The sequence below is a fragment of the Anomaloglossus baeobatrachus genome, unplaced genomic scaffold (assembly GCF_048569485.1).
Source record: "Anomaloglossus baeobatrachus isolate aAnoBae1 unplaced genomic scaffold, aAnoBae1.hap1 Scaffold_2811, whole genome shotgun sequence".
Taxonomy (NCBI): domain Eukaryota; kingdom Metazoa; phylum Chordata; class Amphibia; order Anura; family Aromobatidae; genus Anomaloglossus; species Anomaloglossus baeobatrachus.
This window is the reverse complement of record NW_027442288.1, coordinates 80,747-106,907: the sequence shown is the minus strand read 5'-3', so window position 1 is coordinate 106,907 and position 26,161 is coordinate 80,747. Positions and strand designations below refer to the sequence as shown.

At 61.4% G+C, this 26,161-nt stretch overlaps 24 non-coding genes across 24 annotated transcripts; all 24 read left to right on the top strand.

Moving 5' to 3' along the window:
* The first annotated feature begins 674 nt into the window (after window positions 1-674).
* LOC142266041 (U1 spliceosomal RNA) lies at window positions 675-838 on the top strand. Its single transcript, XR_012732193.1, has one exon. It is a non-coding gene; the product is annotated as a U1 spliceosomal RNA (small nuclear RNA).
* A 900-nt stretch (window positions 839-1,738) lies between these two features.
* On the top strand, window positions 1,739-1,902 carry LOC142266040 (U1 spliceosomal RNA). The gene has a single exon (XR_012732192.1). It is a non-coding gene; the product is annotated as a U1 spliceosomal RNA (small nuclear RNA).
* An 895-nt stretch (window positions 1,903-2,797) lies between these two features.
* LOC142266039 (U1 spliceosomal RNA) lies at window positions 2,798-2,961 on the top strand. Its single transcript, XR_012732191.1, has one exon. It is a non-coding gene; the product is annotated as a U1 spliceosomal RNA (small nuclear RNA).
* A 900-nt stretch (window positions 2,962-3,861) lies between these two features.
* Window positions 3,862-4,025, top strand: LOC142266037 (U1 spliceosomal RNA). Its single transcript, XR_012732190.1, has one exon. It is a non-coding gene; the product is annotated as a U1 spliceosomal RNA (small nuclear RNA).
* Window positions 4,026-4,946: 921 nt separating this feature from the next.
* On the top strand, window positions 4,947-5,110 carry LOC142266036 (U1 spliceosomal RNA). Its single transcript, XR_012732189.1, has one exon. It is a non-coding gene; the product is annotated as a U1 spliceosomal RNA (small nuclear RNA).
* An 895-nt stretch (window positions 5,111-6,005) lies between these two features.
* LOC142266094 (U1 spliceosomal RNA) lies at window positions 6,006-6,169 on the top strand. Its single transcript, XR_012732241.1, has one exon. It is a non-coding gene; the product is annotated as a U1 spliceosomal RNA (small nuclear RNA).
* Window positions 6,170-7,079: 910 nt separating this feature from the next.
* LOC142266035 (U1 spliceosomal RNA) lies at window positions 7,080-7,243 on the top strand. The gene has a single exon (XR_012732188.1). It is a non-coding gene; the product is annotated as a U1 spliceosomal RNA (small nuclear RNA).
* Window positions 7,244-8,138: 895 nt separating this feature from the next.
* Window positions 8,139-8,302, top strand: LOC142266034 (U1 spliceosomal RNA). Its single transcript, XR_012732187.1, has one exon. It is a non-coding gene; the product is annotated as a U1 spliceosomal RNA (small nuclear RNA).
* A 900-nt stretch (window positions 8,303-9,202) lies between these two features.
* Window positions 9,203-9,366, top strand: LOC142266033 (U1 spliceosomal RNA). Its single transcript, XR_012732186.1, has one exon. It is a non-coding gene; the product is annotated as a U1 spliceosomal RNA (small nuclear RNA).
* A 900-nt stretch (window positions 9,367-10,266) lies between these two features.
* On the top strand, window positions 10,267-10,430 carry LOC142266074 (U1 spliceosomal RNA). The gene has a single exon (XR_012732223.1). It is a non-coding gene; the product is annotated as a U1 spliceosomal RNA (small nuclear RNA).
* Window positions 10,431-11,340: 910 nt separating this feature from the next.
* Window positions 11,341-11,504, top strand: LOC142266032 (U1 spliceosomal RNA). Its single transcript, XR_012732185.1, has one exon. It is a non-coding gene; the product is annotated as a U1 spliceosomal RNA (small nuclear RNA).
* A 905-nt stretch (window positions 11,505-12,409) lies between these two features.
* On the top strand, window positions 12,410-12,573 carry LOC142266031 (U1 spliceosomal RNA). Its single transcript, XR_012732184.1, has one exon. It is a non-coding gene; the product is annotated as a U1 spliceosomal RNA (small nuclear RNA).
* Window positions 12,574-13,478: 905 nt separating this feature from the next.
* LOC142266029 (U1 spliceosomal RNA) lies at window positions 13,479-13,642 on the top strand. Its single transcript, XR_012732182.1, has one exon. It is a non-coding gene; the product is annotated as a U1 spliceosomal RNA (small nuclear RNA).
* Window positions 13,643-14,542: 900 nt separating this feature from the next.
* LOC142266028 (U1 spliceosomal RNA) lies at window positions 14,543-14,706 on the top strand. Its single transcript, XR_012732181.1, has one exon. It is a non-coding gene; the product is annotated as a U1 spliceosomal RNA (small nuclear RNA).
* An 895-nt stretch (window positions 14,707-15,601) lies between these two features.
* LOC142266026 (U1 spliceosomal RNA) lies at window positions 15,602-15,765 on the top strand. Its single transcript, XR_012732180.1, has one exon. It is a non-coding gene; the product is annotated as a U1 spliceosomal RNA (small nuclear RNA).
* A 900-nt stretch (window positions 15,766-16,665) lies between these two features.
* Window positions 16,666-16,829, top strand: LOC142266025 (U1 spliceosomal RNA). Its single transcript, XR_012732179.1, has one exon. It is a non-coding gene; the product is annotated as a U1 spliceosomal RNA (small nuclear RNA).
* A 916-nt stretch (window positions 16,830-17,745) lies between these two features.
* On the top strand, window positions 17,746-17,909 carry LOC142266024 (U1 spliceosomal RNA). The gene has a single exon (XR_012732178.1). It is a non-coding gene; the product is annotated as a U1 spliceosomal RNA (small nuclear RNA).
* Window positions 17,910-18,804: 895 nt separating this feature from the next.
* LOC142266092 (U1 spliceosomal RNA) lies at window positions 18,805-18,968 on the top strand. Its single transcript, XR_012732240.1, has one exon. It is a non-coding gene; the product is annotated as a U1 spliceosomal RNA (small nuclear RNA).
* A 905-nt stretch (window positions 18,969-19,873) lies between these two features.
* LOC142266023 (U1 spliceosomal RNA) lies at window positions 19,874-20,037 on the top strand. The gene has a single exon (XR_012732177.1). It is a non-coding gene; the product is annotated as a U1 spliceosomal RNA (small nuclear RNA).
* Window positions 20,038-20,933: 896 nt separating this feature from the next.
* LOC142266022 (U1 spliceosomal RNA) lies at window positions 20,934-21,097 on the top strand. The gene has a single exon (XR_012732176.1). It is a non-coding gene; the product is annotated as a U1 spliceosomal RNA (small nuclear RNA).
* Window positions 21,098-21,997: 900 nt separating this feature from the next.
* LOC142266070 (U1 spliceosomal RNA) lies at window positions 21,998-22,161 on the top strand. The gene has a single exon (XR_012732220.1). It is a non-coding gene; the product is annotated as a U1 spliceosomal RNA (small nuclear RNA).
* Window positions 22,162-23,066: 905 nt separating this feature from the next.
* Window positions 23,067-23,230, top strand: LOC142266021 (U1 spliceosomal RNA). Its single transcript, XR_012732175.1, has one exon. It is a non-coding gene; the product is annotated as a U1 spliceosomal RNA (small nuclear RNA).
* An 890-nt stretch (window positions 23,231-24,120) lies between these two features.
* Window positions 24,121-24,284, top strand: LOC142266085 (U1 spliceosomal RNA). The gene has a single exon (XR_012732233.1). It is a non-coding gene; the product is annotated as a U1 spliceosomal RNA (small nuclear RNA).
* A 900-nt stretch (window positions 24,285-25,184) lies between these two features.
* LOC142266020 (U1 spliceosomal RNA) lies at window positions 25,185-25,348 on the top strand. Its single transcript, XR_012732174.1, has one exon. It is a non-coding gene; the product is annotated as a U1 spliceosomal RNA (small nuclear RNA).
* Window positions 25,349-26,161: the final 813 nt, after the last annotated feature.

Genomic DNA, 26,161 nt, shown 5'->3' with positions numbered 1-26,161 from the left:
GGAGGGGAGGGGAGGGGGGGGTTCCTTCCTTGGTCTTTGTTTTTTCGTTTTCCTCTCTCCGTTTAAACCCTTAACTCTTGATTTGGCGTCCTGATATCTTTGCTTGGCTGCTTTGGACACACCGGCCGAGTTCCCCCTGGGCCCGCTGGCTGTGGATTCCTCCGCTGGTGTAGTGACAGGAATTGGCCTTTGGTTCAGCCGGGAGGGGAGCTTTGTAGCGAGCGGCAGCGGGCACGCTCCAAAGATGGCACTTGCGGCTGCAGCAGCAGGAAGTGCACGGCCGGGCCCTTTTTTGCGGCCGCCTGGTGGGGCTGCCGACGTTGAGCCTCCGACGCCGGGCCTCTTCCTGCCGCCCTGAGCGAGCAGCCGGAGCTGCAGCCTTCTGCCTGTTTACAGGCGTCGAACGCACGTTGGGCTCCGAAGCCGCCGCCCCGCTATGCAAATGACTCTGGCTTGCTGTGCATCTTGGACGACGGCCTTCGCCTTGAGCTTGGCCTGCCATGGGGGGGATGGAAGGGGTGTAGCCGGCTCCCAGGCTGCTGGCCTCGGTGGCACCCTCTCGAAGGAACGCCTGGCTTTGGCCCCGGATCCCGCCTCACCCCACCGCCCGAGACTCCGCGATGTAGCGGGCCTGCGCCGGAGGGGCGCCCGTCGAGCCGGCGCGCTCCCAACTCATACTTACCTGGCAGGGGAGATACCATGATCACTAAGGTGGTTCTCCCAGGGTGAGGCTCATCCATTGCACTCCGGGTGTGCTGACCCCTGCGATTTCCCCAAATGCGGGAAACTCGACTGCATAATTTGTGGTAGTGGGGGACTGCGTTCGCGCTTTCCCCTGATTTGCTCTGGTCAAAGATAGACAGATACACGCTGCTGCTTGGGGGGCTCCACGAGCCAACAGGTGTGCGAGTCTCCTTTTGCTGCCTGCTGTGAGGGACTCTCAAGCAAGCACAGCCTGTTGGTGCCCCCTTGTGGCCCCATCTAGAAGCTGCCAAAGGGAAGCCGCTCGCTTTGCTGCTGGCTTTTGGTATCTGGGATTTGTTGTGAGCCTTTTTTAAAAGAGAGGAGGGGAGGGGAGGGGGGGGTTCCTTCCTTGGTCTTTGTTTTTTCGTTTTCCTCTCTCCGTTTAAACCCTTAACTCTTGATTTGGCGTCCTGATATCTTTGCTTGGCTGCTTTGGACACACCGGCCGAGTTCCCCCTGGGCCCGCTGGCTGTGGATTCCTCCGCTGGTGTAGTGACAGGAATTGGCCTTTGGTTCAGCCGGGAGGGGAGCTTTGTAGCGAGCGGCAGCGGGCACGCTCCAAAGATGGCACTTGCGGCTGCAGCAGCAGGAAGTGCACGGCCGGGCCCTTTTTTGCGGCCGCCTGGTGGGGCTGCCGACGTTGAGCCTCCGACGCCGGGCCTCTTCCTGCCGCCCTGAGCGAGCAGCCGGAGCTGCAGCCTTCTGCCTGTTTACAGGCGTCGAACGCACGTTGGGCTCCGAAGCCGCCGCCCCGCTATGCAAATGACTCTGGCTTGCTGTGCATCTTGGACGACGGCCTTCGCCTTGAGCTTGGCCTGCCATGGGGGGGATGGAAGGGGTGTAGCCGGCTCCCAGGCTGCTGGCCTCGGTGGCACCCTCTCGAAGGAACGCCTGGCTTTGGCCCCGGATCCCGCCTCACCCCACCGCCCGAGACTCCGCGATGTAGCGGGCCTGCGCCGGAGGGGCGCCCGTCGAGCCGGCGCGCTCCCAACTCATACTTACCTGGCAGGGGAGATACCATGATCACTAAGGTGGTTCTCCCAGGGTGAGGCTCATCCATTGCACTCCGGGTGTGCTGACCCCTGCGATTTCCCCAAATGCGGGAAACTCGACTGCATAATTTGTGGTAGTGGGGGACTGCGTTCGCGCTTTCCCCTGATTTGCTCTGGTCAAAGATAGACAGATACACGCTGCTGCTTGGGGGGCTCCACGAGCCAACAGGTGTGCGAGTCTCCTTTTGCTGCCTGCTGCGAGGGACTCTCAAGCAAGCACAGCCTGTTGGTGCCCCCTTGTGGCCCCATCTAGAAGCTGCCAAAGGGAAGCCGCTCGCTTTGCTGCTGGCTTTTGGTATCTGGGATTTGTTGTGAGCCTTTTTTAAAAGAGAGGAGGGGAGGGGGGGGTTCCTTCCTTGGTCTTTGTTTTTTCGTTTTCCTCTCTCCGTTTAAACCCTTAACTCTTGATTTGGCGTCCTGATATCTTTGCTTGGCTGCTTTGGACACACCGGCCGAGTTCCCCCTGGGCCCGCTGGCTGTGGATTCCTCCGCTGGTGTAGTGACAGGAATTGGCCTTTGGTTCAGCCGGGAGGGGAGCTTTGTAGCGAGCGGCAGCGGGCACGCTCCAAAGATGGCACTTGCGGCTGCAGCAGCAGGAAGTGCACGTCCGGGCCCTTTTTTGCGGCCGCCTGGTGGGGCTGCCGACGTTGAGCCTCCGACGCCGGGCCTCTTCCTGCCGCCCTGAGCGAGCAGCCGGAGCTGCAGCCTTCTGCCTGTTTACAGGCGTCGAACGCACGTTGGGCTCCGAAGCCGCCGCCCCGCTATGCAAATGACTCTGGCTTGCTGTGCATCTTGGACGACGGCCTTCGCCTTGAGCTTGGCCTGCCATGGGGGGGATGGAAGGGGTGTAGCCGGCTCCCAGGCTGCTGGCCTCGGTGGCACCCTCTCGAAGGAACGCCTGGCTTTGGCCCCGGATCCCGCCTCACCCCACCGCCCGAGACTCCGCGATGTAGCGGGCCTGCGCCGGAGGGGCGCCCGTCGAGCCGGCGCGCTCCCAACTCATACTTACCTGGCAGGGGAGATACCATGATCACTAAGGTGGTTCTCCCAGGGTGAGGCTCATCCATTGCACTCCGGGTGTGCTGACCCCTGCGATTTCCCCAAATGCGGGAAACTCGACTGCATAATTTGTGGTAGTGGGGGACTGCGTTCGCGCTTTCCCCTGATTTGCTCTGGTCAAAGATAGACAGATACACGCTGCTGCTTGGGGGGCTCCACGAGCCAACAGGTGTGCGAGTCTCCTTTTGCTGCCTGCTGCGAGGGACTCTCAAGCAAGCACAGCCTGTTGGTGCCCCCTTGTGGCCCCATCTAGAAGCTGCCAAAGGGAAGCCGCTCGCTTTGCTGCTGGCTTTTGGTATCTGGGATTTGTTGTGAGCCTTTTTTAAAAGAGAGGAGGGGAGGGGAGGGGGGGGTTCCTTCCTTGGTCTTTGTTTTTTCGTTTTCCTCTCTCCGTTTAAACCCTTAACTCTTGATTTGGCGTCCTGATATCTTTGCTTGGCTGCTTTGGACACACCGGCCGAGTTCCCCCTGGGCCCGCTGGCTGTGGATTCCTCCGCTGGTGTAGTGACAGGAATTGGCCTTTGGTTCAGCCGGGAGGGGAGCTTTGTAGCGAGCGGCAGCGGGCACGCTCCAAAGATGGCACTTGCGGCTGCAGCAGCAGGAAGTGCACGGCCGGGCCCTTTTTTGCGGCCGCCTGGTGGGGCTGCCGACGTTGAGCCTCCGACGCCGGGCCTCTTCCTGCCGCCCTGAGCGAGCAGCCGGAGCTGCAGCCTTCTGCCTGTTTACAGGCGTCGAACGCACGTTGGGCTCCGAAGCCGCCGCCCCGCTATGCAAATGACTCTGGCTTGCTGTGCATCTTGGACGACGGCCTTCGCCTTGAGCTTGGCCTGCCATGGGGGGGATGGAAGGGGTGTAGCCGGCTCCCAGGCTGCTGGCCTCGGTGGCACCCTCTCGAAGGAACGCCTGGCTTTGGCCCCGGATCCCGCCTCACCCCACCGCCCGAGACTCCGCGATGTAGCGGGCCTGCGCCGGAGGGGCGCCCGTCGAGCCGGCGCGCTCCCAACTCATACTTACCTGGCAGGGGAGATACCATGATCACTAAGGTGGTTCTCCCAGGGTGAGGCTCATCCATTGCACTCCGGGTGTGCTGACCCCTGCGATTTCCCCAAATGCGGGAAACTCGACTGCATAATTTGTGGTAGTGGGGGACTGCGTTCGCGCTTTCCCCTGATTTGCTCTGGTCAAAGATAGACAGATACACGCTGCTGCTTGGGGGGCTCCACGAGCCAACAGGTGTGCGAGTCTCCTTTTGCTGCCTGCTGCGAGGGACTCTCAAGCAAGCACAGCCTGTTGGTGCCCCCTTGTGGCCCCATCTAGAAGCTGCCAAAGGGAAGCCGCTCGCTTTGCTGCTGGCTTTTGGTATCTGGGATTTGTTGTGAGCCTTTTTTAAAAGAGAGGAGGGGAGGGGAGGGGAGGGGAGGGGAGGGGAGGGGGGGGGTTCCTTCCTTGGTCTTTGTTTTTTCGTTTTCCTCTCTCCGTTTAAACCCTTAACTCTTGATTTGGCGTCCTGATATCTTTGCTTGGCTGCTTTGGACACACCGGCCGAGTTCCCCCTGGGCCCGCTGGCTGTGGATTCCTCCGCTGGTGTAGTGACAGGAATTGGCCTTTGGTTCAGCCGGGAGGGGAGCTTTGTAGCGAGCGGCAGCGGGCACGCTCCAAAGATGGCACTTGCGGCTGCAGCAGCAGGAAGTGCACGGCCGGGCCCTTTTTTGCGGCCGCCTGGTGGGGCTGCCGACGTTGAGCCTCCGACGCCGGGCCTCTTCCTGCCGCCCTGAGCGAGCAGCCGGAGCTGCAGCCTTCTGCCTGTTTACAGGCGTCGAACGCACGTTGGGCTCCGAAGCCGCCGCCCCGCTATGCAAATGACTCTGGCTTGCTGTGCATCTTGGACGACGGCCTTCGCCTTGAGCTTGGCCTGCCATGGGGGGGATGGAAGGGGTGTAGCCGGCTCCCAGGCTGCTGGCCTCGGTGGCACCCTCTCGAAGGAACGCCTGGCTTTGGCCCCGGATCCCGCCTCACCCCACCGCCCGAGACTCCGCGATGTAGCGGGCCTGCGCCGGAGGGGCGCCCGTCGAGCCGGCGCGCTCCCAACTCATACTTACCTGGCAGGGGAGATACCATGATCACTAAGGTGGTTCTCCCAGGGTGAGGCTCATCCATTGCACTCCGGGTGTGCTGACCCCTGCGATTTCCCCAAATGCGGGAAACTCGACTGCATAATTTGTGGTAGTGGGGGACTGCGTTCGCGCTTTCCCCTGATTTGCTCTGGTCAAAGATAGACAGATACACGCTGCTGCTTGGGGGGCTCCACGAGCCAACAGGTGTGCGAGTCTCCTTTTGCTGCCTGCTGCGAGGGACTCTCAAGCAAGCACAGCCTGTTGGTGCCCCCTTGTGGCCCCATCTAGAAGCTGCCAAAGGGAAGCCGCTCGCTTTGCTGCTGGCTTTTGGTATCTGGGATTTGTTGTGAGCCTTTTTTAAAAGAGAGGAGGGGAGGGGGGGGTTCCTTCCTTGGTCTTTGTTTTTTCGTTTTCCTCTCTCCGTTTAAACCCTTAACTCTTGATTTGGCGTCCTGATATCTTTGCTTGGCTGCTTTGGACACACCGGCCGAGTTCCCCCTGGGCCCGCTGGCTGTGGATTCCTCCGCTGGTGTAGTGACAGGAATTGGCCTTTGGTTCAGCCGGGAGGGGAGCTTTGTAGCGAGCGGCAGCGGGCACGCTCCAAAGATGGCACTTGCGGCTGCAGCAGCAGGAAGTGCACGGCCGGGCCCTTTTTTGCGGCCGCCTGGTGGGGCTGCCGACGTTGAGCCTCCGACGCCGGGCCTCTTCCTGCCGCCCTGAGCGAGCAGCCGGAGCTGCAGCCTTCTGCCTGTTTACAGGCGTCGAACGCACGTTGGGCTCCGAAGCCGCCGCCCCGCTATGCAAATGACTCTGGCTTGCTGTGCATCTTGGACGACGGCCTTCGCCTTGAGCTTGGCCTGCCATGGGGGGGATGGAAGGGGTGTAGCCGGCTCCCAGGCTGCTGGCCTCGGTGGCACCCTCTCGAAGGAACGCCTGGCTTTGGCCCCGGATCCCGCCTCACCCCACCGCCCGAGACTCCGCGATGTAGCGGGCCTGCGCCGGAGGGGCGCCCGTCGAGCCGGCGCGCTCCCAACTCATACTTACCTGGCATGGGAGATACCATGATCACTAAGGTGGTTCTCCCAGGGTGAGGCTCATCCATTGCACTCCGGGTGTGCTGACCCCTGCGATTTCCCCAAATGCGGGAAACTCGACTGCATAATTTGTGGTAGTGGGGGACTGCGTTCGCGCTTTCCCCTGATTTGCTCTGGTCAAAGATAGACAGATACACGCTGCTGCTTGGGGGGCTCCACGAGCCAACAGGTGTGCGAGTCTCCTTTTGCTGCCTGCTGCGAGGGACTCTCAAGCAAGCACAGCCTGTTGGTGCCCCCTTGTGGCCCCATCTAGAAGCTGCCAAAGGGAAGCCGCTCGCTTTGCTGCTGGCTTTTGGTATCTGGGATTTGTTGTGAGCCTTTTTTAAAAGAGAGGAGGGGAGGGGAGGGGAGGGGAGGGGGGGGTTCCTTCCTTGGTCTTTGTTTTTTCGTTTTCCTCTCTCCGTTTAAACCCTTAACTCTTGATTTGGCGTCCTGATATCTTTGCTTGGCTGCTTTGGACACACCGGCCGAGTTCCCCCTGGGCCCGCTGGCTGTGGATTCCTCCGCTGGTGTAGTGACAGGAATTGGCCTTTGGTTCAGCCGGGAGGGGAGCTTTGTAGCGAGCGGCAGCGGGCACGCTCCAAAGATGGCACTTGCGGCTGCAGCAGCAGGAAGTGCACGGCCGGGCCCTTTTTTGCGGCCGCCTGGTGGGGCTGCCGACGTTGAGCCTCCGACGCCGGGCCTCTTCCTGCCGCCCTGAGCGAGCAGCCGGAGCTGCAGCCTTCTGCCTGTTTACAGGCGTCGAACGCACGTTGGGCTCCGAAGCCGCCGCCCCGCTATGCAAATGACTCTGGCTTGCTGTGCATCTTGGACGACGGCCTTCGCCTTGAGCTTGGCCTGCCATGGGGGGGATGGAAGGGGTGTAGCCGGCTCCCAGGCTGCTGGCCTCGGTGGCACCCTCTCGAAGGAACGCCTGGCTTTGGCCCCGGATCCCGCCTCACCCCACCGCCCGAGACTCCGCGATGTAGCGGGCCTGCGCCGGAGGGGCGCCCGTCGAGCCGGCGCGCTCCCAACTCATACTTACCTGGCAGGGGAGATACCATGATCACTAAGGTGGTTCTCCCAGGGTGAGGCTCATCCATTGCACTCCGGGTGTGCTGACCCCTGCGATTTCCCCAAATGCGGGAAACTCGACTGCATAATTTGTGGTAGTGGGGGACTGCGTTCGCGCTTTCCCCTGATTTGCTCTGGTCAAAGATAGACAGATACACGCTGCTGCTTGGGGGGCTCCACGAGCCAACAGGTGTGCGAGTCTCCTTTTGCTGCCTGCTGCGAGGGACTCTCAAGCAAGCACAGCCTGTTGGTGCCCCCTTGTGGCCCCATCTAGAAGCTGCCAAAGGGAAGCCGCTCGCTTTGCTGCTGGCTTTTGGTATCTGGGATTTGTTGTGAGCCTTTTTTAAAAGAGAGGAGGGGAGGGGGGGGTTCCTTCCTTGGTCTTTGTTTTTTCGTTTTCCTCTCTCCGTTTAAACCCTTAACTCTTGATTTGGCGTCCTGATATCTTTGCTTGGCTGCTTTGGACACACCGGCCGAGTTCCCCCTGGGCCCGCTGGCTGTGGATTCCTCCGCTGGTGTAGTGACAGGAATTGGCCTTTGGTTCAGCCGGGAGGGGAGCTTTGTAGCGAGCGGCAGCGGGCACGCTCCAAAGATGGCACTTGCGGCTGCAGCAGCAGGAAGTGCACGGCCGGGCCCTTTTTTGCGGCCGCCTGGTGGGGCTGCCGACGTTGAGCCTCCGACGCCGGGCCTCTTCCTGCCGCCCTGAGCGAGCAGCCGGAGCTGCAGCCTTCTGCCTGTTTACAGGCGTCGAACGCACGTTGGGCTCCGAAGCCGCCGCCCCGCTATGCAAATGACTCTGGCTTGCTGTGCATCTTGGACGACGGCCTTCGCCTTGAGCTTGGCCTGCCATGGGGGGGATGGAAGGGGTGTAGCCGGCTCCCAGGCTGCTGGCCTCGGTGGCACCCTCTCGAAGGAACGCCTGGCTTTGGCCCCGGATCCCGCCTCACCCCACCGCCCGAGACTCCGCGATGTAGCGGGCCTGCGCCGGAGGGGCGCCCGTCGAGCCGGCGCGCTCCCAACTCATACTTACCTGGCAGGGGAGATACCATGATCACTAAGGTGGTTCTCCCAGGGTGAGGCTCATCCATTGCACTCCGGGTGTGCTGACCCCTGCGATTTCCCCAAATGCGGGAAACTCGACTGCATAATTTGTGGTAGTGGGGGACTGCGTTCGCGCTTTCCCCTGATTTGCTCTGGTCAAAGATAGACAGATACACGCTGCTGCTTGGGGGGCTCCACGAGCCAACAGGTGTGCGAGTCTCCTTTTGCTGCCTGCTGCGAGGGACTCTCAAGCAAGCACAGCCTGTTGGTGCCCCCTTGTGGCCCCATCTAGAAGCTGCCAAAGGGAAGCCGCTCGCTTTGCTGCTGGCTTTTGGTATCTGGGATTTGTTGTGAGCCTTTTTTAAAAGAGAGGAGGGGAGGGGAGGGGGGGGTTCCTTCCTTGGTCTTTGTTTTTTCGTTTTCCTCTCTCCGTTTAAACCCTTAACTCTTGATTTGGCGTCCTGATATCTTTGCTTGGCTGCTTTGGACACACCGGCCGAGTTCCCCCTGGGCCCGCTGGCTGTGGATTCCTCCGCTGGTGTAGTGACAGGAATTGGCCTTTGGTTCAGCCGGGAGGGGAGCTTTGTAGCGAGCGGCAGCGGGCACGCTCCAAAGATGGCACTTGCGGCTGCAGCAGCAGGAAGTGCACGGCCGGGCCCTTTTTTGCGGCCGCCTGGTGGGGCTGCCGACGTTGAGCCTCCGACGCCGGGCCTCTTCCTGCCGCCCTGAGCGAGCAGCCGGAGCTGCAGCCTTCTGCCTGTTTACAGGCGTCGAACGCACGTTGGGCTCCGAAGCCGCCGCCCCGCTATGCAAATGACTCTGGCTTGCTGTGCATCTTGGACGACGGCCTTCGCCTTGAGCTTGGCCTGCCATGGGGGGGATGGAAGGGGTGTAGCCGGCTCCCAGGCTGCTGGCCTCGGTGGCACCCTCTCGAAGGAACGCCTGGCTTTGGCCCCGGATCCCGCCTCACCCCACCGCCCGAGACTCCGCGATGTAGCGGGCCTGCGCCGGAGGGGCGCCCGTCGAGCCGGCGCGCTCCCAACTCATACTTACCTGGCAGGGGAGATACCATGATCACTAAGGTGGTTCTCCCAGGGTGAGGCTCATCCATTGCACTCCGGGTGTGCTGACCCCTGCGATTTCCCCAAATGCGGGAAACTCGACTGCATAATTTGTGGTAGTGGGGGACTGCGTTCGCGCTTTCCCCTGATTTGCTCTGGTCAAAGATAGACAGATACACGCTGCTGCTTGGGGGGCTCCACGAGCCAACAGGTGTGCGAGTCTCCTTTTGCTGCCTGCTGCGAGGGACTCTCAAGCAAGCACAGCCTGTTGGTGCCCCCTTGTGGCCCCATCTAGAAGCTGCCAAAGGGAAGCCGCTCGCTTTGCTGCTGGCTTTTGGTATCTGGGATTTGTTGTGAGCCTTTTTTAAAAGAGAGGAGGGGAGGGGAGGGGGGGGTTCCTTCCTTGGTCTTTGTTTTTTCGTTTTCCTCTCTCCGTTTAAACCCTTAACTCTTGATTTGGCGTCCTGATATCTTTGCTTGGCTGCTTTGGACACACCGGCCGAGTTCCCCCTGGGCCCGCTGGCTGTGGATTCCTCCGCTGGTGTAGTGACAGGAATTGGCCTTTGGTTCAGCCGGGAGGGGAGCTTTGTAGCGAGCGGCAGCGGGCACGCTCCAAAGATGGCACTTGCGGCTGCAGCAGCAGGAAGTGCACGGCCGGGCCCTTTTTTGCGGCCGCCTGGTGGGGCTGCCGACGTTGAGCCTCCGACGCCGGGCCTCTTCCTGCCGCCCTGAGCGAGCAGCCGGAGCTGCAGCCTTCTGCCTGTTTACAGGCGTCGAACGCACGTTGGGCTCCGAAGCCGCCGCCCCGCTATGCAAATGACTCTGGCTTGCTGTGCATCTTGGACGACGGCCTTCGCCTTGAGCTTGGCCTGCCATGGGGGGGATGGAAGGGGTGTAGCCGGCTCCCAGGCTGCTGGCCTCGGTGGCACCCTCTCGAAGGAACGCCTGGCTTTGGCCCCGGATCCCGCCTCACCCCACCGCCCGAGACTCCGCGATGTAGCGGGCCTGCGCCGGAGGGGCGCCCGTCGAGCCGGCGCGCTCCCAACTCATACTTACCTGGCAGGGGAGATACCATGATCACTAAGGTGGTTCTCCCAGGGTGAGGCTCAGCCATTGCACTCCGGGTGTGCTGACCCCTGCGATTTCCCCAAATGCGGGAAACTCGACTGCATAATTTGTGGTAGTGGGGGACTGCGTTCGCGCTTTCCCCTGATTTGCTCTGGTCAAAGATAGACAGATACACGCTGCTGCTTGGGGGGCTCCACGAGCCAACAGGTGTGCGAGTCTCCTTTTGCTGCCTGCTGCGAGGGACTCTCAAGCAAGCACAGCCTGTTGGTGCCCCCTTGTGGCCCCATCTAGAAGCTGCCAAAGGGAAGCCGCTCGCTTTGCTGCTGGCTTTTGGTATCTGGGATTTGTTGTGAGCCTTTTTTAAAAGAGAGGAGGGGAGGGGAGGGGAGGGGAGGGGGGGGTTCCTTCCTTGGTCTTTGTTTTTTCGTTTTCCTCTCTCCGTTTAAACCCTTAACTCTTGATTTGGCGTCCTGATATCTTTGCTTGGCTGCTTTGGACACACCGGCCGAGTTCCCCCTGGGCCCGCTGGCTGTGGATTCCTCCGCTGGTGTAGTGACAGGAATTGGCCTTTGGTTCAGCCGGGAGGGGAGCTTTGTAGCGAGCGGCAGCGGGCACGCTCCAAAGATGGCACTTGCGGCTGCAGCAGCAGGAAGTGCACGGCCGGGCCCTTTTTTGCGGCCGCCTGGTGGGGCTGCCGACGTTGAGCCTCCGACGCCGGGCCTCTTCCTGCCGCCCTGAGCGAGCAGCCGGAGCTGCAGCCTTCTGCCTGTTTACAGGCGTCGAACGCACGTTGGGCTCCGAAGCCGCCGCCCCGCTATGCAAATGACTCTGGCTTGCTGTGCATCTTGGACGACGGCCTTCGCCTTGAGCTTGGCCTGCCATGGGGGGGATGGAAGGGGTGTAGCCGGCTCCCAGGCTGCTGGCCTCGGTGGCACCCTCTCGAAGGAACGCCTGGCTTTGGCCCCGGATCCCGCCTCACCCCACCGCCCGAGACTCCGCGATGTAGCGGGCCTGCGCCGGAGGGGCGCCCGTCGAGCCGGCGCGCTCCCAACTCATACTTACCTGGCAGGGGAGATACCATGATCACTAAGGTGGTTCTCCCAGGGTGAGGCTCATCCATTGCACTCCGGGTGTGCTGACCCCTGCGATTTCCCCAAATGCGGGAAACTCGACTGCATAATTTGTGGTAGTGGGGGACTGCGTTCGCGCTTTCCCCTGATTTGCTCTGGTCAAAGATAGACAGATACACGCTGCTGCTTGGGGGGCTCCACGAGCCAACAGGTGTGCGAGTCTCCTTTTGCTGCCTGCTGCGAGGGACTCTCAAGCAAGCACAGCCTGTTGGTGCCCCCTTGTGGCCCCATCTAGAAGCTGCCAAAGGGAAGCCGCTCGCTTTGCTGCTGGCTTTTGGTATCTGGGATTTGTTGTGAGCCTTTTTTAAAAGAGAGGAGGGGAGGGGAGGGGAGGGGGGGGTTCCTTCCTTGGTCTTTGTTTTTTCGTTTTCCTCTCTCCGTTTAAACCCTTAACTCTTGATTTGGCGTCCTGATATCTTTGCTTGGCTGCTTTGGACACACCGGCCGAGTTCCCCCTGGGCCCGCTGGCTGTGGATTCCTCCGCTGGTGTAGTGACAGGAATTGGCCTTTGGTTCAGCCGGGAGGGGAGCTTTGTAGCGAGCGGCAGCGGGCACGCTCCAAAGATGGCACTTGCGGCTGCAGCAGCAGGAAGTGCACGGCCGGGCCCTTTTTTGCGGCCGCCTGGTGGGGCTGCCGACGTTGAGCCTCCGACGCCGGGCCTCTTCCTGCCGCCCTGAGCGAGCAGCCGGAGCTGCAGCCTTCTGCCTGTTTACAGGCGTCGAACGCACGTTGGGCTCCGAAGCCGCCGCCCCGCTATGCAAATGACTCTGGCTTGCTGTGCATCTTGGACGACGGCCTTCGCCTTGAGCTTGGCCTGCCATGGGGGGGATGGAAGGGGTGTAGCCGGCTCCCAGGCTGCTGGCCTCGGTGGCACCCTCTCGAAGGAACGCCTGGCTTTGGCCCCGGATCCCGCCTCACCCCACCGCCCGAGACTCCGCGATGTAGCGGGCCTGCGCCGGAGGGGCGCCCGTCGAGCCGGCGCGCTCCCAACTCATACTTACCTGGCAGGGGAGATACCATGATCACTAAGGTGGTTCTCCCAGGGTGAGGCTCATCCATTGCACTCCGGGTGTGCTGACCCCTGCGATTTCCCCAAATGCGGGAAACTCGACTGCATAATTTGTGGTAGTGGGGGACTGCGTTCGCGCTTTCCCCTGATTTGCTCTGGTCAAAGATAGACAGATACACGCTGCTGCTTGGGGGGCTCCACGAGCCAACAGGTGTGCGAGTCTCCTTTTGCTGCCTGCTGCGAGGGACTCTCAAGCAAGCACAGCCTGTTGGTGCCCCCTTGTGGCCCCATCTAGAAGCTGCCAAAGGGAAGCCGCTCGCTTTGCTGCTGGCTTTTGGTATCTGGGATTTGTTGTGAGCCTTTTTTAAAAGAGAGGAGGGGAGGGGAGGGGAGGGGGGGGTTCCTTCCTTGGTCTTTGTTTTTTCGTTTTCCTCTCTCCGTTTAAACCCTTAACTCTTGATTTGGCGTCCTGATATCTTTGCTTGGCTGCTTTGGACACACCGGCCGAGTTCCCCCTGGGCCCGCTGGCTGTGGATTCCTCCGCTGGTGTAGTGACAGGAATTGGCCTTTGGTTCAGCCGGGAGGGGAGCTTTGTAGCGAGCGGCAGCGGGCACGCTCCAAAGATGGCACTTGCGGCTGCAGCAGCAGGAAGTGCACGGCCGGGCCCTTTTTTGCGGCCGCCTGGTGGGGCTGCCGACGTTGAGCCTCCGACGCCGGGCCTCTTCCTGCCGCCCTGAGCGAGCAGCCGGAGCTGCAGCCTTCTGCCTGTTTACAGGCGTCGAACGCACGTTGGGCTCCGAAGCCGCCGCCCCGCTATGCAAATGACTCTGGCTTGCTGTGCATCTTGGACGACGGCCTTCGCCTTGAGCTTGGCCTGCCATGGGGGGGATGGAAGGGGTGTAGCCGGCTCCCAGGCTGCTGGCCTCGGTGGCACCCTCTCGAAGGAACGCCTGGCTTTGGCCCCGGATCCCGCCTCACCCCACCGCCCGAGACTCCGCGATGTAGCGGGCCTGCGCCGGAGGGGCGCCCGTCGAGCCGGCGCGCTCCCAACTCATACTTACCTGGCAGGGGAGATACCATGATCACTAAGGTGGTTCTCCCAGGGTGAGGCTCATCCATTGCACTCCGGGTGTGCTGACCCCTGCGATTTCCCCAAATGCGGGAAACTCGACTGCATAATTTGTGGTAGTGGGGGACTGCGTTCGCGCTTTCCCCTGATTTGCTCTGGTCAAAGATAGACAGATACACGCTGCTGCTTGGGGGGCTCCACGAGCCAACAGGTGTGCGAGTCTCCTTTTGCTGCCTGCTGTGAGGGACTCTCAAGCAAGCACAGCCTGTTGGTGCCCCCTTGTGGCCCCATCTAGAAGCTGCCAAAGGGAAGCCGCTCGCTTTGCTGCTGGCTTTTGGTATCTGGGATTTGTTGTGAGCCTTTTTTAAAAGAGAGGAGGGGAGGGGAGGGGGGGGTTCCTTCCTTGGTCTTTGTTTTTTCGTTTTCCTCTCTCCGTTTAAACCCTTAACTCTTGATTTGGCGTCCTGATATCTTTGCTTGGCTGCTTTGGACACACCGGCCGAGTTCCCCCTGGGCCCGCTGGCTGTGGATTCCTCCGCTGGTGTAGTGACAGGAATTGGCCTTTGGTTCAGCCGGGAGGGGAGCTTTGTAGCGAGCGGCAGCGGGCACGCTCCAAAGATGGCACTTGCGGCTGCAGCAGCAGGAAGTGCACGGCCGGGCCCTTTTTTGCGGCCGCCTGGTGGGGCTGCCGACGTTGAGCCTCCGACGCCGGGCCTCTTCCTGCCGCCCTGAGCGAGCAGCCGGAGCTGCAGCCTTCTGCCTGTTTACAGGCGTCGAACGCACGTTGGGCTCCGAAGCCGCCGCCCCGCTATGCAAATGACTCTGGCTTGCTGTGCATCTTGGACGACGGCCTTCGCCTTGAGCTTGGCCTGCCATGGGGGGGATGGAAGGGGTGTAGCCGGCTCCCAGGCTGCTGGCCTCGGTGGCACCCTCTCGAAGGAACGCCTGGCTTTGGCCCCGGATCCCGCCTCACCCCACCGCCCGAGACTCCGCGATGTAGCGGGCCTGCGCCGGAGGGGCGCCCGTCGAGCCGGCGCGCTCCCAACTCATACTTACCTGGCAGGGGAGATACCATGATCACTAAGGTGGTTCTCCCAGGGTGAGGCTCATCCATTGCACTCCGGGTGTGCTGACCCCTGCGATTTCCCCAAATGCGGGAAACTCGACTGCATAATTTGTGGTAGTGGGGGACTGCGTTCGCGCTTTCCCCTGATTTGCTCTGGTCAAAGATAGACAGATACACGCTGCTGCTTGGGGGGCTCCACGAGCCAACAGGTGTGCGAGTCTCCTTTTGCTGCCTGCTGCGAGGGACTCTCAAGCAAGCACAGCCTGTTGGTGCCCCCTTGTGGCCCCATCTAGAAGCTGCCAAAGGGAAGCCGCTCGCTTTGCTGCTGGCTTTTGGTATCTGGGATTTGTTGTGAGCCTTTTTTAAAAGAGAGGAGGGGAGGGGGGGGTTCCTTCCTTGGTCTTTGTTTTTTCGTTTTCCTCTCTCCGTTTAAACCCTTAACTCTTGATTTGGCGTCCTGATATCTTTGCTTGGCTGCTTTGGACACACCGGCCGAGTTCCCCCTGGGCCCGCTGGCTGTGGATTCCTCCGCTGGTGTAGTGACAGGAATTGGCCTTTGGTTCAGCCGGGAGGGGAGCTTTGTAGCGAGCGGCAGCGGGCACGCTCCAAAGATGGCACTTGCGGCTGCAGCAGCAGGAAGTGCACGGCCGGGCCCTTTTTTGCGGCCGCCTGGTGGGGCTGCCGACGTTGAGCCTCCGACGCCGGGCCTCTTCCTGCCGCCCTGAGCGAGCAGCCGGAGCTGCAGCCTTCTGCCTGTTTACAGGCGTCGAACGCACGTTGGGCTCCGAAGCCGCCGCCCCGCTATGCAAATGACTCTGGCTTGCTGTGCATCTTGGACGACGGCCTTCGCCTTGAGCTTGGCCTGCCATGGGGGGGATGGAAGGGGTGTAGCCGGCTCCCAGGCTGCTGGCCTCGGTGGCACCCTCTCGAAGGAACGCCTGGCTTTGGCCCCGGATCCCGCCTCACCCCACCGCCCGAGACTCCGCGATGTAGCGGGCCTGCGCCGGAGGGGCGCCCGTCGAGCCGGCGCGCTCCCAACTCATACTTACCTGGCAGGGGAGATACCATGATCACTAAGGTGGTTCTCCCAGGGTGAGGCTCATCCATTGCACTCCGGGTGTGCTGACCCCTGCGATTTCCCCAAATGCGGGAAACTCGACTGCATAATTTGTGGTAGTGGGGGACTGCGTTCGCGCTTTCCCCTGATTTGCTCTGGTCAAAGATAGACAGATACACGCTGCTGCTTGGGGGGCTCCACGAGCCAACAGGTGTGCGAGTCTCCTTTTGCTGCCTGCTGCGAGGGACTCTCAAGCAAGCACAGCCTGTTGGTGCCCCCTTGTGGCCCCATCTAGAAGCTGCCAAAGGGAAGCCGCTCGCTTTGCTGCTGGCTTTTGGTATCTGGGATTTGTTGTGAGCCTTTTTTAAAAGAGAGGAGGGGAGGGGAGGGGGGGGTTCCTTCCTTGGTCTTTGTTTTTTCGTTTTCCTCTCTCCGTTTAAACCCTTAACTCTTGATTTGGCGTCCTGATATCTTTGCTTGGCTGCTTTGGACACACCGGCCGAGTTCCCCCTGGGCCCGCTGGCTGTGGATTCCTCCGCTGGTGTAGTGACAGGAATTGGCCTTTGGTTCAGCCGGGAGGGGAGCTTTGTAGCGAGCGGCAGCGGGCACGCTCCAAAGATGGCACTTGCGGCTGCAGCAGCAGGAAGTGCACGGCCGGGCCCTTTTTTGCGGCCGCCTGGTGGGGCTGCCGACGTTGAGCCTCCGACGCCGGGCCTCTTCCTGCCGCCCTGAGCGAGCAGCCGGAGCTGCAGCCTTCTGCCTGTTTACAGGCGTCGAACGCACGTTGGGCTCCGAAGCCGCCGCCCCGCTATGCAAATGACTCTGGCTTGCTGTGCATCTTGGACGACGGCCTTCGCCTTGAGCTTGGCCTGCCATGGGGGGGATGGAAGGGGTGTAGCCGGCTCCCAGGCTGCTGGCCTCGGTGGCACCCTCTCGAAGGAACGCCTGGCTTTGGCCCCGGATCCCGCCTCACCCCACCGCCCGAGACTCCGCGATGTAGCGGGCCTGCGCCGGAGGGGCGCCCGTCGAGCCGGCGCGCTCCCAACTCATACTTACCTGGCAGGGGAGATACCATGATCACTAAGGTGGTTCTCCCAGGGTGAGGCTCATCCATTGCACTCCGGGTGTGCTGACCCCTGCGATTTCCCCAAATGCGGGAAACTCGACTGCATAATTTGTGGTAGTGGGGGACTGCGTTCGCGCTTTCCCCTGATTTGCTCTGGTCAAAGATAGACAGATACACGCTGCTGCTTGGGGGGCTCCACGAGCCAACAGGTGTGCGAGTCTCCTTTTGCTGCCTGCTGCGAGGGACTCTCAAGCAAGCACAGCCTGTTGGTGCCCCCTTGTGGCCCCATCTAGAAGCTGCCAAAGGGAAGCCGCTCGCTTTGCTGCTGGCTTTTGGTATCTGGGATTTGTTGTGAGCCTTTTTTAAAAGAGAGGAGGGGAGGGGAGGGGAGGGGAGGGGAGGGGGGGGGTTCCTTCCTTGGTCTTTGTTTTTTCGTTTTCCTCTCTCCGTTTAAACCCTTAACTCTTGATTTGGCGTCCTGATATCTTTGCTTGGCTGCTTTGGACACACCGGCCGAGTTCCCCCTGGGCCCGCTGGCTGTGGATTCCTCCGCTGGTGTAGTGACAGGAATTGGCCTTTGGTTCAGCCGGGAGGGGAGCTTTGTAGCGAGCGGCAGCGGGCACGCTCCAAAGATGGCACTTGCGGCTGCAGCAGCAGGAAGTGCACGGCCGGGCCCTTTTTTGCGGCCGCCTGGTGGGGCTGCCGACGTTGAGCCTCCGACGCCGGGCCTCTTCCTGCCGCCCTGAGCGAGCAGCCGGAGCTGCAGCCTTCTGCCTGTTTACAGGCGTCGAACGCACGTTGGGCTCCGAAGCCGCCGCCCCGCTATGCAAATGACTCTGGCTTGCTGTGCATCTTGGACGACGGCCTTCGCCTTGAGCTTGGCCTGCCATGGGGGGGATGGAAGGGGTGTAGCCGGCTCCCAGGCTGCTGGCCTCGGTGGCACCCTCTCGAAGGAACGCCTGGCTTTGGCCCCGGATCCCGCCTCACCCCACCGCCCGAGACTCCGCGATGTAGCGGGCCTGCGCCGGAGGGGCGCCCGTCGAGCCGGCGCGCTCCCAACTCATACTTACCTGGCAGGGGAGATACCATGATCACTAAGGTGGTTCTCCCAGGGTGAGGCTCATCCATTGCACTCCGGGTGTGCTGACCCCTGCGATTTCCCCAAATGCGGGAAACTCGACTGCATAATTTGTGGTAGTGGGGGACTGCGTTCGCGCTTTCCCCTGATTTGCTCTGGTCAAAGATAGACAGATACACGCTGCTGCTTGGGGGGCTCCACGAGCCAACAGGTGTGCGAGTCTCCTTTTGCTGCCTGCTGCGAGGGACTCTCAAGCAAGCACAGCCTGTTGGTGCCCCCTTGTGGCCCCATCTAGAAGCTGCCAAAGGGAAGCCGCTCGCTTTGCTGCTGGCTTTTGGTATCTGGGATTTGTTGTGAGCCTTTTTTAAAAGAGAGGAGGGGAGGGGGGGGTTCCTTCCTTGGTCTTTGTTTTTTCGTTTTCCTCTCTCCGTTTAAACCCTTAACTCTTGATTTGGCGTCCTGATATCTTTGCTTGGCTGCTTTGGACACACCGGCCGAGTTCCCCCTGGGCCCGCTGGCTGTGGATTCCTCCGCTGGTGTAGTGACAGGAATTGGCCTTTGGTTCAGCCGGGAGGGGAGCTTTGTAGCGAGCGGCAGCGGGCACGCTCCAAAGATGGCACTTGCGGCTGCAGCAGCAGGAAGTGCACGGCCGGGCCCTTTTTTGCGGCCGCCTGGTGGGGCTGCCGACGTTGAGCCTCCGACGCCGGGCCTCTTCCTGCCGCCCTGAGCGAGCAGCCGGAGCTGCAGCCTTCTGCCTGTTTACAGGCGTCGAACGCACGTTGGGCTCCGAAGCCGCCGCCCCGCTATGCAAATGACTCTGGCTTGCTGTGCATCTTGGACGACGGCCTTCGCCTTGAGCTTGGCCTGCCATGGGGGGGATGGAAGGGGTGTAGCCGGCTCCCAGGCTGCTGGCCTCGGTGGCACCCTCTCGAAGGAACGCCTGGCTTTGGCCCCGGATCCCGCCTCACCCCACCGCCCGAGACTCCGCGATGTAGCGGGCCTGCGCCGGAGGGGCGCCCGTCGAGCCGGCGCGCTCCCAACTCATACTTACCTGGCATGGGAGATACCATGATCACTAAGGTGGTTCTCCCAGGGTGAGGCTCATCCATTGCACTCCGGGTGTGCTGACCCCTGCGATTTCCCCAAATGCGGGAAACTCGACTGCATAATTTGTGGTAGTGGGGGACTGCGTTCGCGCTTTCCCCTGATTTGCTCTGGTCAAAGATAGACAGATACACGCTGCTGCTTGGGGGGCTCCACGAGCCAACAGGTGTGCGAGTCTCCTTTTGCTGCCTGCTGCGAGGGACTCTCAAGCAAGCACAGCCTGTTGGTGCCCCCTTGTGGCCCCATCTAGAAGCTGCCAAAGGGAAGCCGCTCGCTTTGCTGCTGGCTTTTGGTATCTGGGATTTGTTGTGAGCCTTTTTTAAAAGAGAGGAGGGGAGGGGAGGGGAGGGGGGGGTTCCTTCCTTGGTCTTTGTTTTTTCGTTTTCCTCTCTCCGTTTAAACCCTTAACTCTTGATTTGGCGTCCTGATATCTTTGCTTGGCTGCTTTGGACACACCGGCCGAGTTCCCCCTGGGCCCGCTGGCTGTGGATTCCTCCGCTGGTGTAGTGACAGGAATTGGCCTTTGGTTCAGCCGGGAGGGGAGCTTTGTAGCGAGCGGCAGCGGGCACGCTCCAAAGATGGCACTTGCGGCTGCAGCAGCAGGAAGTGCACGGCCGGGCCCTTTTTTGCGGCCGCCTGGTGGGGCTGCCGACGTTGAGCCTCCGACGCCGGGCCTCTTCCTGCCGCCCTGAGCGAGCAGCCGGAGCTGCAGCCTTCTGCCTGTTTACAGGCGTCGAACGCACGTTGGGCTCCGAAGCCGCCGCCCCGCTATGCAAATGACTCTGGCTTGCTGTGCATCTTGGACGACGGCCTTCGCCTTGAGCTTGGCCTGCCATGGGGGGGATGGAAGGGGTGTAGCCGGCTCCCAGGCTGCTGGCCTCGGTGGCACCCTCTCGAAGGAACGCCTGGCTTTGGCCCCGGATCCCGCCTCACCCCACCGCCCGAGACTCCGCGATGTAGCGGGCCTGCGCCGGAGGGGCGCCCGTCGAGCCGGCGCGCTCCCAACTCATACTTACCTGGCAGGGGAGATACCATGATCACTAAGGTGGTTCTCCCAGGGTGAGGCTCATCCATTGCACTCCGGGTGTGCTGACCCCTGCGATTTCCCCAAATGCGGGAAACTCGACTGCATAATTTGTGGTAGTGGGGGACTGCGTTCGCGCTTTCCCCTGATTTGCTCTGGTCAAAGATAGACAGATACACGCTGCTGCTTGGGGGGCTCCACGAGCCAACAGGTGTGCGAGTCTCCTTTTGCTGCCTGCTGCGAGGGACTCTCAAGCAAGCACAGCCTGTTGGTGCCCCCTTGTGGCCCCATCTAGAAGCTGCCAAAGGGAAGCCGCTCGCTTTGCTGCTGGCTTTTGGTATCTGGGATTTGTTGTGAGCCTTTTTTAAAAGAGAGGAGGGGAGGGGGGGGGTTCCTTCCTTGGTCTTTGTTTTTTCGTTTTCCTCTCTCCGTTTAAACCCTTAACTCTTGATTTGGCGTCCTGATATCTTTGCTTGGCTGCTTTGGACACACCGGCCGAGTTCCCCCTGGGCCCGCTGGCTGTGGATTCCTCCGCTGGTGTAGTGACAGGAATTGGCCTTTGGTTCAGCCGGGAGGGGAGCTTTGTAGCGAGCGGCAGCGGGCACGCTCCAAAGATGGCACTTGCGGCTGCAGCAGCAGGAAGTGCACGGCCGGGCCCTTTTTTGCGGCCGCCTGGTGGGGCTGCCGACGTTGAGCCTCCGACGCCGGGCCTCTTCCTGCCGCCCTGAGCGAGCAGCCGGAGCTGCAGCCTTCTGCCTGTTTACAGGCGTCGAACGCACGTTGGGCTCCGAAGCCGCCGCCCCGCTATGCAAATGACTCTGGCTTGCTGTGCATCTTGGACGACGGCCTTCGCCTTGAGCTTGGCCTGCCATGGGGGGGATGGAAGGGGTGTAGCCGGCTCCCAGGCTGCTGGCCTCGGTGGCACCCTCTCGAAGGAACGCCTGGCTTTGGCCCCGGATCCCGCCTCACCCCACCGCCCGAGACTCCGCGATGTAGCGGGCCTGCGCCGGAGGGGCGCCCGTCGAGCCGGCGCGCTCCCAACTTATACTTACCTGGCAGGGGAGATACCATGATCACTAAGGTGGTTCTCCCAGGGTGAGGCTCATCCATTGCACTCCGGGTGTGCTGACCCCTGCGATTTCCCCAAATGCGGGAAACTCGACTGCATAATTTGTGGTAGTGGGGGACTGCGTTCGCGCTTTCCCCTGATTTGCTCTGGTCAAAGATAGACAGATACACGCTGCTGCTTGGGGGGCTCCACGAGCCAACAGGTGTGCGAGTCTCCTTTTGCTGCCTGCTGCGAGGGACTCTCAAGCAAGCACAGCCTGTTGGTGCCCCCTTGTGGCCCCATCTAGAAGCTGCCAAAGGGAAGCCGCTCGCTTTGCTGCTGGCTTTTGGTATCTGGGATTTGTTGTGAGCCTTTTTTAAAAGAGAGGAGGGGAGGGGAGGGGGGGGTTCCTTCCTTGGTCTTTGTTTTTTCGTTTTCCTCTCTCCGTTTAAACCCTTAACTCTTGATTTGGCGTCCTGATATCTTTGCTTGGCTGCTTTGGACACACCGGCCGAGTTCCCCCTGGGCCCGCTGGCTGTGGATTCCTCCGCTGGTGTAGTGACAGGAATTGGCCTTTGGTTCAGCCGGGAGGGGAGCTTTGTAGCGAGCGGCAGCGGGCACGCTCCAAAGATGGCACTTGCGGCTGCAGCAGCAGGAAGTGCACGGCCGGGCCCTTTTTTGCGGCCGCCTGGTGGGGCTGCCGACGTTGAGCCTCCGACGCCGGGCCTCTTCCTGCCGCCCTGAGCGAGCAGCCGGAGCTGCAGCCTTCTGCCTGTTTACAGGCGTCGAACGCACGTTGGGCTCCGAAGCCGCCGCCCCGCTATGCAAATGACTCTGGCTTGCTGTGCATCTTGGACGACGGCCTTCGCCTTGAGCTTGGCCTGCCATGGGGGGGATGGAAGGGGTGTAGCCGGCTCCCAGGCTGCTGGCCTCGGTGGCACCCTCTCGAAGGAACGCCTGGCTTTGGCCCCGGATCCCGCCTCACCCCACCGCCCGAGACTCCGCGATGTAGCGGGCCTGCGCCGGAGGGGCGCCCGTCGAGCCGGCGCGCTCCCAACTCATACTTACCTGGCAGGGGAGATACCATGATCACTAAGGTGGTTCTCCCAGGGTGAGGCTCATCCATTGCACTCTGGGTGTGCTGACCCCTGCGATTTCCCCAAATGCGGGAAACTCGACTGCATAATTTGTGGTAGTGGGGGACTGCGTTCGCGCTTTCCCCTGATTTGCTCTGGTCAAAGATAGACAGATACACGCTGCTGCTTGGGGGGCTCCACGAGCCAACAGGTGTGCGAGTCTCCTTTTGCTGCCTGCTGCGAGGGACTCTCAAGCAAGCACAGCCTGTTGGTGCCCCCTTGTGGCCCCATCTAGAAGCTGCCAAAGGGAAGCCGCTCGCTTTGCTGCTGGCTTTTGGTATCTGGGATTTGTTGTGAGCCTTTTTTAAAAGAGAGGAGGGGAGGGGAGGGGAGGGGGGGGTTCCTTCCTTGGTCTTTGTTTTTTCGTTTTCCTCTCTCTGTTTAAACCCTTAACTCTTGATTTGGCGTCCTGATATCTTTGCTTGGCTGCTTTGGACACACCGGCCGAGTTCCCCCTGGGCCCGCTGGCTGTGGATTCCTCCGCTGGTGTAGTGACAGGAATTGGCCTTTGGTTCAGCCGGGAGGGGAGCTTTGTAGCGAGCGGCAGCGGGCACGCTCCAAAGATGGCACTTGCGGCTGCAGCAGCAGGAAGTGCACGGCCGGGCCCTTTTTTGCGGCCGCCTGGTGGGGCTGCCGACGTTGAGCCTCCGACGCCGGGCCTCTTCCTGCCGCCCTGAGCGAGCAGCCGGAGCTGCAGCCTTCTGCCTGTTTACAGGCGTCGAACGCACGTTGGGCTCCGAAGCCGCCGCCCCGCTATGCAAATGACTCTGGCTTGCTGTGCATCTTGGACGACGGCCTTCGCCTTGAGCTTGGCCTGCCATGGGGGGGATGGAAGGGGTGTAGCCGGCTCCCAGGCTGCTGGCCTCGGTGGCACCCTCTCGAAGGAACGCCTGGCTTTGGCCCCGGATCCCGCCTCACCCCACCGCCCGAGACTCCGCGATGTAGCGGGCCTGCGCCGGAGGGGCGCCCGTCGAGCCGGCGCGCTCCCAACTCATACTTACCTGGCAGGGGAGATACCATGATCACTAAGGTGGTTCTCCCAGGGTGAGGCTCATCCATTGCACTCCGGGTGTGCTGACCCCTGCGATTTCCCCAAATGCGGGAAACTCGACTGCATAATTTGTGGTAGTGGGGGACTGCGTTCGCGCTTTCCCCTGATTTGCTCTGGTCAAAGATAGACAGATACACGCTGCTGCTTGGGGGGCTCCACGAGCCAACAGGTGTGCGAGTCTCCTTTTGCTGCCTGCTGCGAGGGACTCTCAAGCAAGCACAGCCTGTTGGTGCCCCCTTGTGGCCCCATCTAGAAGCTGCCAAAGGGAAGCCGCTCGCTTTGCTGCTGGCTTTTGGTATCTGGGATTTGTTGTGAGCCTTTTTTAAAAGAGAGGAGGGGGGGGTTCCTTCCTTGGTCTTTGTTTTTTCGTTTTCCTCTCTCCGTTTAAACCCTTAACTCTTGATTTGGCGTCCTGATATCTTTGCTTGGCTGCTTTGGACACACCGGCCGAGTTCCCCCTGGGCCCGCTGGCTGTGGATTCCTCCGCTGGTGTAGTGACAGGAATTGGCCTTTGGTTCAGCCGGGAGGGGAGCTTTGTAGCGAGCGGCAGCGGGCACGCTCCAAAGATGGCACTTGCGGCTGCAGCAGCAGGAAGTGCACGGCCGGGCCCTTTTTTGCGGCCGCCTGGTGGGGCTGCCGACGTTGAGCCTCCGACGCCGGGCCTCTTCCTGCCGCCCTGAGCGAGCAGCCGGAGCTGCAGCCTTCTGCCTGTTTACAGGCGTCGAACGCACGTTGGGCTCCGAAGCCGCCGCCCCGCTATGCAAATGACTCTGGCTTGCTGTGCATCTTGGACGACGGCCTTCGCCTTGAGCTTGGCCTGCCATGGGGGGGATGGAAGGGGTGTAGCCGGCTCCCAGGCTGCTGGCCTCGGTGGCACCCTCTCGAAGGAACGCCTGGCTTTGGCCCCGGATCCCGCCTCACCCCACCGCCCGAGACTCCGCGATGTAGCGGGCCTGCGCCGGAGGGGCGCCCGTCGAGCCGGCGCGCTCCCAACTCATACTTACCTGGCAGGGGAGATACCATGATCACTAAGGTGGTTCTCCCAGGGTGAGGCTCATCCATTGCACTCCGGGTGTGCTGACCCCAGCGATTTCCCCAAATGCGGGAAACTCGACTGCATAATTTGTGGTAGTGGGGGACTGCGTTCGCGCTTTCCCCTGATTTGCTCTGGTCAAAGATAGACAGATACACGCTGCTGCTTGGGGGGCTCCACGAGCCAACAGGTGTGCGAGTCTCCTTTTGCTGCCTGCTGCGAGGGACTCTCAAGCAAGCACAGCCTGTTGGTGTCCCCTTGTGGCCCCATCTAGAAGCTGCCAAAGGGAAGCCGCTCGCTTTGCTGCTGGCTTTTGGTATCTGGGATTTGTTGTGAGCCTTTTTTAAAAGAGAGGAGGGGAGGGGAGGGGGGGGTTCCTTCCTTGGTCTTTGTTTTTTCGTTTTCCTCTCTCCGTTTAAACCCTTAACTCTTGATTTGGCGTCCTGATATCTTTGCTTGGCTGCTTTGGACACACCGGCCGAGTTCCCCCTGGGCCCGCTGGCTGTGGATTCCTCCGCTGGTGTAGTGACAGGAATTGGCCTTTGGTTCAGCCGGGAGGGGAGCTTTGTAGCGAGCGGCAGCGGGCACGCTCCAAAGATGGCACTTGCGGCTGCAGCAGCAGGAAGTGCACGGCCGGGCCCTTTTTTGCGGCCGCCTGGTGGGGCTGCCGACGTTGAGCCTCCGACGCCGGGCCTCTTCCTGCCGCCCTGAGCGAGCAGCCGGAGCTGCAGCCTTCTGCCTGTTTACAGGCGTCGAACGCACGTTGGGCTCCGAAGCCGCCGCCCCGCTATGCAAATGACTCTGGCTTGCTGTGCATCTTGGACGACGGCCTTCGCCTTGAGCTTGGCCTGCCATGGGGGGGATGGAAGGGGTGTAGCCGGCTCCCAGGCTGCTGGCCTCGGTGGCACCCTCTCGAAGGAACGCCTGGCTTTGGCCCCGGATCCCGCCTCACCCCACCGCCCGAGACTCCGCGATGTAGCGGGCCTGCGCCGGAGGGGCGCCCGTCGAGCCGGCGCGCTCCCAACTCATACTTACCTGGCAGGGGAGATACCATGATCACTAAGGTGGTTCTCCCAGGGTGAGGCTCATCCATTGCACTCCGGGTGTGCTGACCCCTGCGATTTCCCCAAATGCGGGAAACTCGACTGCATAATTTGTGGTAGTGGGGGACTGCGTTCGCGCTTTCCCCTGATTTGCTCTGGTCAAAGATAGACAGATACACGCTGCTGCTTGGGGGGCTCCACGAGCCAACAGGTGTGCGAGTCTCCTTTTGCTGCCTGCTGCGAGGGACTCTCAAGCAAGCACAGCCTGTTGGTGCCCCCTTGTGGCCCCATCTAGAAGCTGCCAAAGGGAAGCCGCTCGCTTTGCTGCTGGCTTTTGGTATCTGGGATTTGTTGTGAGCCTTTTTTAAAAGAGAGGAGGGAAGGGGAGGGGGGGGTTCCTTCCTTGGTCTTTGTTTTTTCGTTTTCCTCTCTCCGTTTAAACCCTTAACTCTTGATTTGGCGTCCTGATATCTTTGCTTGGCTGCTTTGGACACACCGGCCGAGTTCCCCCTGGGCCCGCTGGCTGTGGATTCCTCCGCTGGTGTAGTGACAGGAATTGGCCTTTGGTTCAGCCGGGAGGGGAGCTTTGTAGCGAGCGGCAGCGGGCACGCTCCAAAGATGGCACTTGCGGCTGCAGCAGCAGGAAGTGCACGGCCGGGCCCTTTTTTGCGGCCGCCTGGTGGGGCTGCCGACGTTGAGCCTCCGACGCCGGGCCTCTTCCTGCCGCCCTGAGCGAGCAGCCGGAGCTGCAGCCTTCTGCCTGTTTACAGGCGTCGAACGCACGTTGGGCTCCGAAGCCGCCGCCCCGCTATGCAAATGACTCTGGCTTGCTGTGCATCTTGGACGACGGCCTTCGCCTTGAGCTTGGCCTGCCATGGGGGGGATGGAAGGGGTGTAGCCGGCTCCCAGGCTGCTGGCCTCGGTGGCACCCTCTCGAAGGAACGCCTGGCTTTGGCCCCGG